The sequence below is a fragment of the Myotis daubentonii genome, chromosome 2 (assembly GCF_963259705.1).
Source record: "Myotis daubentonii chromosome 2, mMyoDau2.1, whole genome shotgun sequence".
NCBI classification, from domain to species: Eukaryota; Metazoa; Chordata; class Mammalia; order Chiroptera; family Vespertilionidae; genus Myotis; species Myotis daubentonii.
Window position 1 is genome coordinate 115,611,468 of NC_081841.1, and position 14,230 is coordinate 115,625,697.

The following is a 14,230-nucleotide window of genomic DNA, read 5'->3' on the forward strand; positions in this document are numbered from 1 at the left end:
GCAGAAATACCCAAAGTGTGGGTCAACCTGGGCAAATACTTTGTCTGTTTTTATCAATTATCCCCTGCCTATGTAAGAGCAGGGGGAAGAAAAAGCTGTTGCATGGTAAAAATATGTGGTGGTAGATGTTTAAATACAACAGAAAAATTAACATAATATCTTTCAAATTCAAAATTCCCAAAATGTTCTCTTATGCTGAAGAAATATTAACTTACAACCTCAATGATTTTACACTGGTTGGTTATTAAAGTTCTTTTTGTACCAGCACTATCAATTCCCACCCAAAATATTGGATTTTCTACCACATTTTACTTTGTATATAAACTGCTAAAATACAAGTATATATCCATAAAAATGAATTCCTCTTGTTGTTGTTTTTATTTTAAACGTAGTCTACATAATTAAGAGTTTATTTTACTAAAACTGAAAATGACTTGCTAAAGGCAAAAATGTACATCTGTGTGTTTGTTTCTATGAAATTTTAAAAGATTCTTTTCTCACTTATTCTTTTCCTTATTGAAATCTTTTATTCTAAATTTGTTGGTGTTTAATGAAAATAGCATTGTCCATAATTCATTGTGCTTTGTGTTAGGTATATTCTGAATCCTTTCTCTGTGTTCAGTATTCTCCCATATTTCCCCACTTATGGCTCCTCCCCTCTCTGCAGTTTTCCTGTTATTCTCATTTCTGGTGTCACAAGAGGCAGCTGAATGGCTGAGAAAAGTAGCTTAGACCTGGTTTCTTGCAACCAGCTGCACCTGTATCTGGCTTAACTGTTAGCCCTGACCTTTATAAAAGACATATAAATATCCCACCCTCCCTACTCTTGCTTGCAGACACCAATATACTGGTCTCAGCCTGCTGTGCAAGAATGTAATAACATTTCTTAAACTATCACAATGTCTCTTGGCCTGGTTCCTGTTGGCTCAAACCCAACACCCTGAATTTATGACACCAACTTATATTTGGCCAATTGGGAACCAGGTCAAACTGCATTATTCTTTGAAGGTCTAGTCAGTTGATAACTGACAATTATTTCTTTCATGTAACCTTTAACAGAAATTCATAAGTATCATTGATTATGCCCCAAAAGATGAGGGACCCGTGGTAATTCAGATGGGCACCTCTGAAAAGATTTGTCTGTTTTCTGTCCAGTTGTAACCAGATTATTTTTAAAACTTAATTTTAGGAAAAGACTAAAATTCCCCTTCAATCTGAAATTGCATGCAAGTTTGTACAACATTAACTGGAAAAAACAAGATTCCCACCATGGAACTCAACAAACCTCCATAGAAAAAATCATTGATCAATGAGTAGTGGCAGTAGGCAGATGTTCCTTAATGGGACTCTCAAGGGCAACCCCCCCACAAAACACACACACACACACACACACACACACACACACACACACACACACACAAACAGGACATTGCTAAACCCATTATGGAAAAGAACAAGTGTCAAGACACAATAATACTCTCCAATTCCATGTCATTTTAGTCGCTTGAAAGCCTGATAAAAGTGTTTATAAATTTGTTATGATGTTTGTGTTCTTGAAGCAATGTTTGAACTCTTTCTAATGAAATGAAAATTGCTTCTGTTGTCCCTGCAAGTAATGCTGCCATGCTATGGGTTGCAAACTCTGGGTTACTGATACACTGATGGAAATGGCAAGATGAAACCTCATACAGACTAAATGTAAGTTCCAGTGTAGTTGTCTTCTGCATTAATGGGGGGAGGATTCTACCATAAAAGTTTTGAAATACATCCATTTTAAACTGAAGCACTACATCCCTGATTTTGATTACATACAGCTGTTGCCAAAAGAGGACCTCCTGAATGGGAAATGTTATCACTACATTGTTGAAAGCTACATAGCATCCATACAAATGATGTTGCATTTCACCAAAATCTGTAATATAAAGTGATATATTTTATTTTGAAGATGCTATGATGGACAAACTCTTTTCATGAACTTCTGAATCCATCATGTGGCTTAAGGTCTGTCTTCTTCATGAAAGATTTTTTAACCCTTAGTTGTGAAGAATTATGACTGGATATTACTGCAGGCCCAAAGTCTCACCTGTAACAACATCTGAACTAGGTGTTTTGAGGAACGGTAGCTTTTTGGTAACATTCTCAATATTTTTCCATTGTTAATGGTCGGTTAGGTTCTCTCTTCTAGAGTCAATTTTGATAACTGAATTTCCTGCTTCTCTCACTCACCAGTTGGGTGCCAGGCTCCATTCTAGGTAGCCACTTGTAGGCAGGTCAGTGAGCAATCCCTCTCAGGCAGGCACAGACCTTTTCTTACTGCACTTCTCTTTTCTCGTTTTAATGCCAAAAAGGTCATTATAGGTGTTTAGTCGGCAACATGGCGACCAGTAGGATGGGAGTGAGTGAGAGAGTGTGAGTGAGCAAGGAAGTGAGAAGGGAGTATGCGGATGTGCCTGGTGCATGTGTGTGTGAGTATGTGTGTGTGTGAGTGAGAGACAGATCTTGCAGGAGTCTCAGGGGCTGGAAGATCAGGCACTGATCTGTGCTACAGGCACTTCCCAGGTAGAAAAAAAATACCCAATCATAGCAGCAATTGGGAAAAAAATTAAAAAGTGGGAGGAGAGTTTAAGGGAGCTATGTAACAACATGAAATGAAGCAACATCCACATAATAGGGCTCCCAGAAGGAGAAGAAGCTGAACAAGGAATAGAAAGCTTGTTTAAAGATATAATGACAGAAAAATTCTCTGACTAGGGGAAGAAAAAAGTCATAAAAGTCCAGGAGACACACAGAGTCCCAAACAAGATGAATTGATTATTGGGAAAAAATAATCCAAAAGACCCACTTCAAGACACATCATAATTAAAATGGCAGAAATTAAAGACAAAGAAAGAATCTTAAAAACTGTAAGAGAAACAAAATTACCTACATCCCTTGTATTATTACAATATCCACTGATTTCTCAACAGAAAAACATCAGGCCAGAAGGGAGTGGCATAAAGTATGCAAAGTAATGAAAAGCAAGAGAATGAATACAAGAATATTCTATCCAGCAAGGCTATCATTCAAAATTAAAGGTGAAATAAGAAGCTTTTCAGACAAACAAAAGGCTAAAGAAGTTTATTACCACCAAACCAACAATGCAAGAAATCCTAAAGAAAGAGAGGGAGGAATACAGGCATAAAAAAAATGGCAACAGACAAATACCTATCAATGGATTAAATATTCCAATTAAAAGATATTGGGTAGCTAAATGGAGAAGAAGACATGACAAGAGATAGGAAAAGCCACTTCATAATGCTAAAAGGTCTATATAACAAGAGGATATAACTCTGGTAAACATATATGCACCCAATACAGAAACAACCGCATATATTAAAAAAATCTGGAGGATATCAAGGGTGAGATAGACAGCAATACAATCATAGTAGGGGACTTCAATACCCCACTTTCATCACTTGATAAATCTTCAGAGAAAAAAACTCGACAAGAAAACAGCAATCCTAAATGACACACTAGATCAAATGGAACTAATTGACATCTTCAGAACATTTCACCCCAAAGCTATGGAATATACATTCTTCTCAAGTGCACATGGGACATTTTCAAAGAGAGACCACATGTTAGGTCACAATCTAAGTCTCTGCAAAGTCAATAAAATTGAAATTATATCAAGCATCTTCTTAGATCACAATGACATGAAATTAGAAATCAGCTACAATAAAAATGCTCAAAAACAATCAAATACACTGAGGCTAAATAGCATGTTATTAAACAATGAATGGGTTACCAAACAGATCAAATAAGAAATAGAAAATATCCTGAAAAGAAATGAAAATGAACACAAAACAATCCAAAATCTATAGGACACAGTGAAATCAGTCCTGAGAGGGAAGTTCATAGCCCTACAGGCCTACCTCAAAAAACAAGAAAAAATGGTAATAAGTTATTTAACTATACAACTTAAAGAATTAGACCAACCAAATTAGAAAGGAGTAAGTAAAACTGTCATTATTCACAGGTGAATGATATTATATATAGAAGACCCTAAAGACTCCATCAAAAAACTACTAGATTTAATAAATGAATTCGGCAATGTAGCAGGATACAAACTTAACACCCAGATATCTATTGCATTTTTATATGCCAACTAAAGGCCTGGCGCACAAAAATCATGCACAGGCACAGCAAGTCCCTAGGCCTGGCCTGCAATCAGGGCCATCTTTCCCAGCTGCCTGCAGCTGGCCCTGCCCCCCCCCCCCTCAGTTCTCCGTTTGCCATCGGGTGATCGGGGTCTACCGGTTGGGGGGAGGAACTGAGAGGTCAGCCATTCCACCCACTCGCTGGCCCAACCCCTGCAGCGGGTTACCTTCTGTGTGTGGGGCAGGGGCCTTGGCCTGGCACCACCCGCATACCCCTGGTTCCCCATTTGTCATTGGGCAATCAGAGCCTGCCAGCCAGGGAAAGGGACTGAGAGGTGGTCAGTGCCCCTCATAGTGCCTGATCGAGCAGTCCTTCTGGTTGTTCCACCATTAGGGTAAATTTTCATATTACCCTTTTATTATATAGGACTAGTGGCCTGGTGCATGAAATTCATGCATGGGGGGGTGTCCCTCAGCCTGGCCTGCACTCTCTCCAATCTGAGACCCCTGGGGGTGTGTCCGACTTCCGGTTTAGGCCCGATCCCTGTCCTAAACTGGAAGTCAGACATCCCTCTTGCAATCCAGGACTGCTGGCTCCTAACTGCTCACCTGCCTGCCTGCCTGATTGCCCCTAACCACTCTGCCTGCCGGCCTGCTCTCCCCCATCTGCCCCCCACCAGTCTGCTTGCCCCCAACTGCCCCCCTTGCTGGCCTGATCGCCCCCACTGCCCTAGCTGCCAGCCTCATGGCCCCCAGCTGCCCTCCAGAGCTGGCCTCATGTTCCCCAACTGCCCTCCCTGGCCAGTTTCCCGGTCTAATTAGCATATTACCCTTTTATTAGTATAGATAGAGGCCTGGTGCATGGGTGGGGGCCAGCCAGCCTGCCCTGATGGGGGCCCCGGATCTGGGTGGAGGGTCCCCACTGGAGGGTGGGGCCAGCAGGCATGAGGGGCCATGAGTGGTTTGCAGGCCAGCCATGCCCCCAGTCTGGTAGCAATATGTTTACAGATATATCTCCTAGGACAATGGAAACTAAGGAGAAAATAAACAAATGGAACTACATCAAAATAAAAAAACATCTGCACAGAAAAAGAAACCAAAAAAATAACAAGAGAGCCCACTGCATGGGACAACATATTTGCCTATGATAGATTTGATAGACACTTCTCCAAAGTGGACATACAGGAGGCCAAAAGGCATGTAAAAAAATGCTCAGTCACTAATTATTTGAGAGGTACAAATCAAAACGACAATGAGATATCACCTCACACTTGTCAAAATAGCTATTGTCAACAAATCAGCAAATGACAAGTATTGGCAAGGATGTGGAGAAAAGGGAACCCTAGTACCCTGCTGATGGAAATGGAGACTGGTGCATCCTATGTGGAAAATAGTATGGCATTTTCTCAAAAACTTAAAACTGGAACTTCCATTTGACCTAGTGATCTCACTTTTAGGAATATATCCTAAGAAATCAGTAACACCAATCAGAAAGAGTATATGCACCCCTCTGTTCATAGCAGTGTGATTTACAATAGCTAAGATTTGTAAACAGACTAAGTGCCCATTCGCAGATGAGTGGATTAAAAAACTGTGGTGCATCTATGCAGTGGAATATGACACAGCTATAAAAAAGAAAGAGCTCTTACCATTTGAAACAACATGGTGGCCCTGGAGAGCATTATGTTAAGCGAAACAATCAAATCAGGGGAAGATAAGTGTCACAGTATCTCACTGATATGTGACATCTACTGAACAACATAAAGTGATGAACAAAAATAGATCCAGAGACATAGAAGCATGGAACAGACTGTCAAACCTCAGAGGGAAGGCAAGGGAGGGTGTGTGGTTGGGAATAGATCAATGAACTTGTATGCATATAAGCACAACCAATGGACACAGACAATAGGGTGGTGAAGGCCTGTGGTGGGGGGTGGGAATAGGCTAGCAGAGGTCAATGCGGGGGGAAAAAGGATGTATGTAATACTTTCAACAATAAAGATTTAAAAATGATAAAACATAAATTCCAAAGAATTTATTAACTGTTATAGGTCTTTTACTTCTCTGAATAAGAACCATATAATTAGTTTTTATGCCCAGTGGAATAATTTCCTCCCCAGAACTTTTTCTAATATGATCATCATCTCTTTTGTTTTCCATTAACTACTGGGAACCTATGAAACCCCTGTGCAGGTAATGCATGCAGGCATGGCCTGAGGTCCCATGACTTGTCTAATTCTACTTTTACCACAAGCATTGGTGTCTCTGGGAATAAGAATACTAATATTGAAATGTTACACATGTGTTAACATAAAGAACAGGAGATATTTTTTGTTTTTGCTTCCCCACAGTACTAACAAAGAACCCTGATATTGGTTTGCATGTAAGAAAATTGTAGTGAATAACAAACTTAATCAGTTGCAATATTTAGAAAAAATTATATTTTTGAACAAATTTGAGCAAGGAGAGCAGGAACCCTCATCATATATGGAGTGAGCAAGAAGAATAAATCTCTAGTAGTAATGATGCTGAATAGCTGCGATTGTCAATTAATCATATATGATCAATATCTGTAGAAGTGGAGAAACACAGTTTATTTTGGAGCACAATATCTTTGGTTGGCATTTTTCCTGGGAAGAAGTAAAAGAAGCTTTTCAGATATGGAGAGAGAGGATATAGACAATGCAGTATAAACATCAAAAAAAGAAGATTAAGGGAATTTGAGGACAATGTTAACATGGATAAATAAACAAAGGAATTATCAGCAGATACCGATCTAAATATGGGACCTAAGAATGTTGCTATTTCAGAGGGACAGGGTCTCAGGAGGGTGATAAATGAATGATTATGAATTATAGAGTTATCATAATTCAGACTATTGTTTCACCAGACCAACTGTGCCAGATGGTATATTGAAATTCCAGTACTATAAAGGCTGGATGTCTACAAAATTTTGTAAATTGCAGTAATTACCCATAGCCTCATTTTAAAGTGTGATCTGAAAGAATACTGGAAGTTATCTGTAAGTTAGAGACAGATGATGACCAGAATATTAATTAGCTCTGAAACAAAGTTGTTCATATGTAAAAAAGAGAAAAGCTGAAAGGCACAGTGTTCGCAGTGTCAAGCAGACCAACAATGACAAATACATGGTGTATAAATGTGATGGGAACCAATGACGAAAATAGACTGCAGAAGTGATTATTTCCAATCATTGATTTGAAGTAGAAAAAACCTGTCACAATTTCTTATTCACAATTTTCTATTCTTGTCTCCAGTCTATGTAAGTGTAGAGCAACAACAACAAAAACTCAGGTAAAAGGTAAAGCAATTTATTCTTTAGTCACATACATACAAAAAACAAAGTAGATTTTTCACTTTTTGTCTAGAGTTGACATCATTTATTTTGGTCAATCTAAATCAGCTTTAAAATATTTTATATAAAGATAATTATTAATGTTTAGATTTTTGGAATGTATATATGTCTGTAAAGAATTTAAGATTATTTTATGTCGATCTCATATTTATATTTTAATCAAAATATAATAGATGGTATCTGTGCTTCTAGAAATGTATACTGTACTTTCTCCACTAGGTGTCTCCAGAGAAATACAAGTAAATACTGCTAAAAAGAAATTCTGCTTATATACACTCAATTTTAAGATTTCAAAATCACAACTAGGGACAAGTAGTTACAGTGGTTACTTAGGATGAGAGTAAGATCTGTCACTTGATGGCATACTAGACACATTTATTAAATAATTCCTTCTGCTCTGCTTCTAAATGAATTAGCATTAAAGACATGTCATTTAATATTTACTTTGGGGTCAAGTTAGTCATTTCTTTCTCTCGATATAAGTTTATTATCTTAGATATGTTAGGCCATAAGATAACTGGAAGATCTATGGGAGTAGAGGAGGAAATTCTCTAGAAATATATTGGGAGGAGGACTTAGGAAGTCCCACCTTTTCTAAGCTCTACAATGTGTCAGCAAAAAAAATCTGAGCTTATATATTACCCTTTTGACTTAAGTCAGACATTGATATTTAATTTTATTTTGGCTGTATGAGTGTTTTATGAAGAAAAAGATCACAAAATTTAATTTTTATTTAATTTGAATTTCTGTTGTCTTAGGTCAGAACAATGTAATAATTTTAAGAAAACATTTTCTCTCACTCTAAGGAAACAAAGATAAGTGGGTCTTTGCCAGAACTTCAGTTTACGGAGCTGCGACCCCAGGTACCAGGGAAGGCTGAGATGCTCCATGGCCAAGGTACTTGCATCAAATTCAAGGCCTTATCAAAATTTACAAATAGGCCAGTAGAAAAGCAAAGTGATACTAAGAAATGTCATATACCACATGTTATAAAGCAGGGGTTTAGAAACTTGGGGCAAAGAACCATTCTGGATCATTCAAAACCAAGGAAATTCTCTCCTAAAAGTCTACTCTTGGCTTGAATATCCAGTTTTGTTTTAAATATGTTTTTATTGATTTTTAGAGAGTGAGGAAAGTAGTAGAGGGAAAGAGAGAGAAACATCAATGTTGAGAAATATTGATTGGCTGCTTCCTGCGTGCCCCCTAATGGGGATTGAGCCTGAAACCTGGGAATGCTCGCTGATCAGGAATTAAACTGTGTGACCTGGTTCATAGGTTGACACTCAACCACTGAGCGACACTGGCCAGGGCCAATCTATTTTTAATCCAGAGGCCATGTCCAATGCTAGAGAGCATAAGTCTAATATTGGTTGCATGCCAGTGATTACAAGCATATTACTGCAGTAACTTCACAATTTCTAGAGGCTACAAGGCTTACTAAAAAGATCTACTGGACAATTTGGGAACTGACAGTGAATTAGCATCCTGATAGCTAGAAACAAATGTCTCTGTCTTTTGGACACATTATTTTTCTCAGATTGCATTATAAGTGGTTTCTTTTTCACTAATGGCTTGCATTTCTGGGTCAGACTTTGTAACCCGGAATGTCCCAAGACTTCAATCTTTCTTCAAACCATGAATAAAATTATGTAGTCAAACCAGGGGCAGGATCTTTTCATGAAATAGAAGAATATGGGTTCTATGTGGAGAAAGAGAGAGGGAAAGAGTGAGAGAGATACAGAGAGAGAGAGAGAGAGAGAGATCCTTGACGAGTGCTTTGAAAGGAGAGAACTGTATTCCTCTTGATATTTTTTAATCTCTTCTCTATAATTTAGATTATCTTTCTTCCCACTCTTGGGAATTTCCCATTCCTTTCCTTATCCTACAACAAACTGTTGGTTATGGACCAGAATTCAATTATTTGCCTCACTGAAGCCAAGATTCTGCCTGAAGTAGTTGCTTGGACTTTTTCCCACTGTTACCTTCATTAGCTAGTTATTGAAAGGAAGAGAGTGAAGGAAGTCAGAAATTGTTGGGCATGGTCAGCTGGGAAGCAGAGGCCTATTTGCTTCACCAGGAAGCTACAGCTTCACACTCCCCCTAGAAAACCACCAGTCCATTCCCCACAGATCACTTGAGGAAGGGATAGAAGAAAAGGGGCATTAAACACATAAGCAATAAAGTCAAAATGACACAGAGGGATGTACTTAACCACAGAGACTGTCGGTATAATCTGGGGAAAAGATCACTGGCTAATGGGGGTATGGAGCCAATGCAATCCCTCAAAATCTTGGGAAGTTAATTGGTTATTTTGAACAAACTCCTAGTTAAAATCCCAGGAGAGGAAGAGCATTCTCACTCTCTCTCTTACTGGTGACCTGCACTTGCCCTGTTCATTGTGTTCTCTCCTGCCCAGAGTATGCAACCATATGGGTCTAGTGGCCACCTGGGTTCCACAGTAGATTGAGGGAGCTCTGAAGGACTATGAAGCAGAAACTCTGGGCACTGGCCTTTGCCTTGGCCTTGGTGAAGACATGTTGTACATGGAAGGAGATGGCACATTAGAAACCCAGGGGTAGGGGGAGCTATCACAAATAAACCATGCCACCATACCACATTCTCATGTGTGTGGATCCTTGAAATGCTTTCCTTGTGATCCCATGGAAGAGCCTGATTTCCACCAACACCACCACTATTTCTTTGCTGAGCTCAGCTTTTAAGCTGCAGTACTTTAATGTTTTTATATTTACTCTAAAATTTTCCTTCCTTGGAATGTTCTCCAAACTCTAAACTTACATGCAGTTTATATACACAATCTGTCTCTCATTTCCTTGATTGCATTACTCATCTTGAGTGTAAATATTTGTTGAGAACTAGCATTTGTTGACTTCCATGGGACTTAAACAAGTTCCAAATATGAGTCTCATGGATATATTTAAGACTCCATTGTTAGAAACTCCAAAAAGAAAAATTTAGGGAATATCTTTCTACTGAATGAGCATATCTCATGTTTTTGTTTTGTTTTGTTTTTATAGAAAGGAAACCTATATGTCCTTTCAGAAAGGGAACAGTCCTCTTGAATTTACAAATACATTTCCATTTTCACTACTCATCTTATGCAATTATTTGTTTATTCAGACGACTGAAAGATAAAACTGTGGTATCAAGGAACAACTAGGTGTTTTGGGGTTTTTTTAAGAATTAATATATTTTCAATTTATTACAGGCACTGTTAAGAAAGTGGGTGACATGGCAGTAAATTATTAATTCTTTCTTCACTGTTATAATCATAATCAAGCTTATCTGTTATTATTCTGGACTATATTTAAAGAGCTCTTTTACTCTTAATACATATTATCCAAGTCTATATCTCTTTATCTCTATACCCCATTACTTCCTCTTCAATAGCCACATTAGATTTGAGCAAATTTTAGCTTCATTACAGAAAAATTTATAACAGTTATAGTTATCTAAAATCTAAAAAGTTGCATCAATAATAGTGAGCATCCCAGTAAAGAGTAAATTACTACTTATAGTGATGATGTTAGAGCGATTTCTGTATTTTAAGTTTGATTTATTTTCTATAATTCCAAGTCTCTATTGTTATGTTTTAAGAAAATAATCTACACCAGTGATGGCGAACCTATGACACACGTGTCAGAGGTGACACGCGAACTCATTTTTTTGGTTGATTTTTCTTTGTTAAATGACATATAAATATATAAAATAAATATCAAAAATATGTCTTTGTTTTAATATGGTTGAAAATATCAAAAAATTTCTATATGTGACACGGCACCAGAGTTATGTTAGGGTTTTTCAAAATGCTGACACACCAAGCTCAAAAGGTTTGCCATCACTGATCTACACTATAAATGTCTAAACAATAAGGTCTGGAATTGAAGATTTTTATAACTATGTTATCAATAATGTTCTAACACCTAATTTGCAGATATTAAATAGAAATTATTTTTATAAAAGTTTTTTCATCCTACTCAATAGGCAAATTGCACAACATAAAAGGAATAGAAGTCTATTATATAACACATGCCAGCAACATATGGATGAAGTTAGAATATTTCATTTACAGAAATATAAAATATAGGCTACAGTAATTCTCTTCTTCCCATAAGGGACTAGGGAAAAAATATAATTTACATTTTATGCCATTTTCTCTTCATCTCTCCTTTTAAATAGCTCTTTTATTTTCTATACTAGAAGCCCGGTGCATGAAATTCATGCGTGGGGGAGGAAGGGACCCCTCAGAGGATGGCCAACTGCCAGTTTAGATCTGATCCTGGGGATCGGGCCTAAACCGGCAGTTGGACATCCTTCTCACAATCCAGGACTGCTGGCTGCTAACTGCTCACCTGCCTGCCTGCCTGACCACCCCTAACTGGCCCCTCTGCCAGCCTGATCACCCCAAACTGCCTCTGCCTGACAGCCTGATCACCCCTAACTGCCCCCCCTGCCAGCTTGGTCCCCCCTGCCAGCATGATTGCCCCTTACTGCCCCCCCTGCCAGCCTGGTTACCCCTCACTGGCCCCCCTGCTGGCCTAGTCGCCCCCAACTGCCCCCCTACCAGCCTGGTCACCCCACGCAGCCCGCTGCTCAGTCGTTTGGTTGTCCCTCACTAACCCCCCTGTTGGCCTTGTCGCCCCACTCAGACTGTTCTGTTGTTTTGGATGTGACAGCCCCTGGCTTTTTATATATATACTAGAGGCCCGGTGCACAAAAATTTGTGCACTCGGGGGGGGGGGGTCCCTCAGCCTGGCCTGTGCCCTCTAGCAGTCTGGGACCCCTCGGGAGATAACGACCTGCTGGCTTAGGCTTGCTCCCGGGTGGCAGAGGGCAGGCCCAATCCCTAGGTGCAGCCCCTGGTCGGGCTCAGAGCAGGGCTGATTGGGGAGTTGGGGCGCCGCCCCCTGTCACACTCAAGGCAGGGCGATCGGGAGGTTGTGGAGCAACCCCCTGTCACACACAGAGCAGGGCCCATCAGGGGTGTTGGGGCTCTGTACCCTGTCACGAACAGAGCAGGGCCCATCAGGGGGTTGGGGTGCTGCCCTCTATCACCCACAGAGCAGGGCGGATCAGGGGGTTGGGGCACCGCCACTCTCACACTCAGGGCAGGGCCGAGGGGGAGGTTATGGCTCTACCCCGTCACACACAGAGCAGGGCCCTTGGGGGGGGGGAGCTCCCCCCTATCAGGCACAGAGCAGGGTGGATGGGGAGGTTGTGGCCCCGCCCCCTGTCACAAACAGAGCCGCAGGGCGATCAGGGGGTTTGGGTGCTGCCCCCTGTCATGCTGATCCCGGTGCCGGGAGGCCTCTGGGCTCCGCTGATCCCAGTGCCGGGAGGCATGTTACCCTTTTACTATATAGGGTAGAGGCCTGGTGCACGGGTGGGGCCGGCTGGTTTGCCCTGAAGGGTGTCCTGGATCAGGGTGGGGGTCCCCACTGGGGTGCCTGGCCAGTCTGGGTGAGGGGCTGAGGGCTATTTTCAGGCTGGGGGTGACTGAACTCCCAAACGCTCCTTTTTTCCTTTTTTTTTTTTTTTTTTTTTTAATTCTGGGCCAGCTTTAGCTTGAGGCTTGGCTCCAGCTCTTAGGCCTCCGGCTGAAAGTAGGTTTCTGGCCTTTGCTTACAATGTTGCGAATCTGCTGGCTGAAGTTGGGCGTATTTGTTACAGAGTTTCTTAAACTGCCAGCTCAGAGGCTGCCGCAGGCGGGGAACATTGGTTTCCTCCGTCACTGAGGCAACCAAGCCTCATGTTAGTTTCAAGCTGCCTGGCTGCCGGCCGCCATCTTGGCTGACAGTTAATTTGCATATCTCACTGATTAGCCAATGAAAAGGGTATCGGTCGTACGCCAATTACCATGTTTCTCTTTTATTAGATAGGATATATATATATATATAGATGTGACTACCAAGATTTTTAAATTGAAAAAAAAAGCCTTTGAATCATACTTCAGAAATTATTGTTTCATTTTATACTTTCTTAATAATATGGCAGCAAGGTGAAAAATTATGTATTTCCCCAAGACAAAATCCAAGCTTAATATAACTATCCTGATACTTGGAATTCTCTCTGGTCCAATCCAGATTCCCCAACAACACTTCCAATTGGACACATGGAGATTCATTATATAATTTCTTTATATTACCAGTAGGAAAGCAGAACTATTGTGCCATTGCAGCAGAAGCAATTTGCCACAAGAAAAATTTGAATTGCACTTTGACGTTAGAATAGTGTGTAACATGTTTATCCAAGGAGATTCACTGACCTTATTATTTTAGCTCATTGTTGACTTCTAAAATTCAGATTTCTTTTATCCAAAATATTTTGAAGATTCGATATATGTGTAGAGTTTTGATAATGCATATTCCCTTTGCTAGGAATTTCATGTAGCATTTAAGAGACTTTAATTACTCTTGATAAAATCAGAAGAATAATTATGGCAACATCCCTGTTTCTTAATATGAGTTTAATTATTCTGTTATGGTTATATCAATAATACTGTTTTCTGATATGGGATACTTTTGCCCAGTGCTTATCAGTAGATTTACTGCCTAGAGATTTTCAATATCATGTGAAGTATGTAATGAATAAACAATAAAGCTAAAATGTTTCCTTTTCTGCTTTGTTTCAAGACTTAGGGAAACGTGACAGAAGTAGATCTATGTTAATTCCACCTACCCTTTGATATTTAAAGAGA

General features: G+C 39.9%; 1 pseudogene; it reads right to left on the reverse strand.

Moving 5' to 3' along the window:
* Window positions 1-1,041: 1,041 nt before the first annotated feature.
* Window positions 1,042-1,991, reverse strand: LOC132226307 (mitochondrial nicotinamide adenine dinucleotide transporter SLC25A51-like; annotated as a pseudogene).
* Between the last annotated feature and the right edge of the window lie 12,239 nt (window positions 1,992-14,230).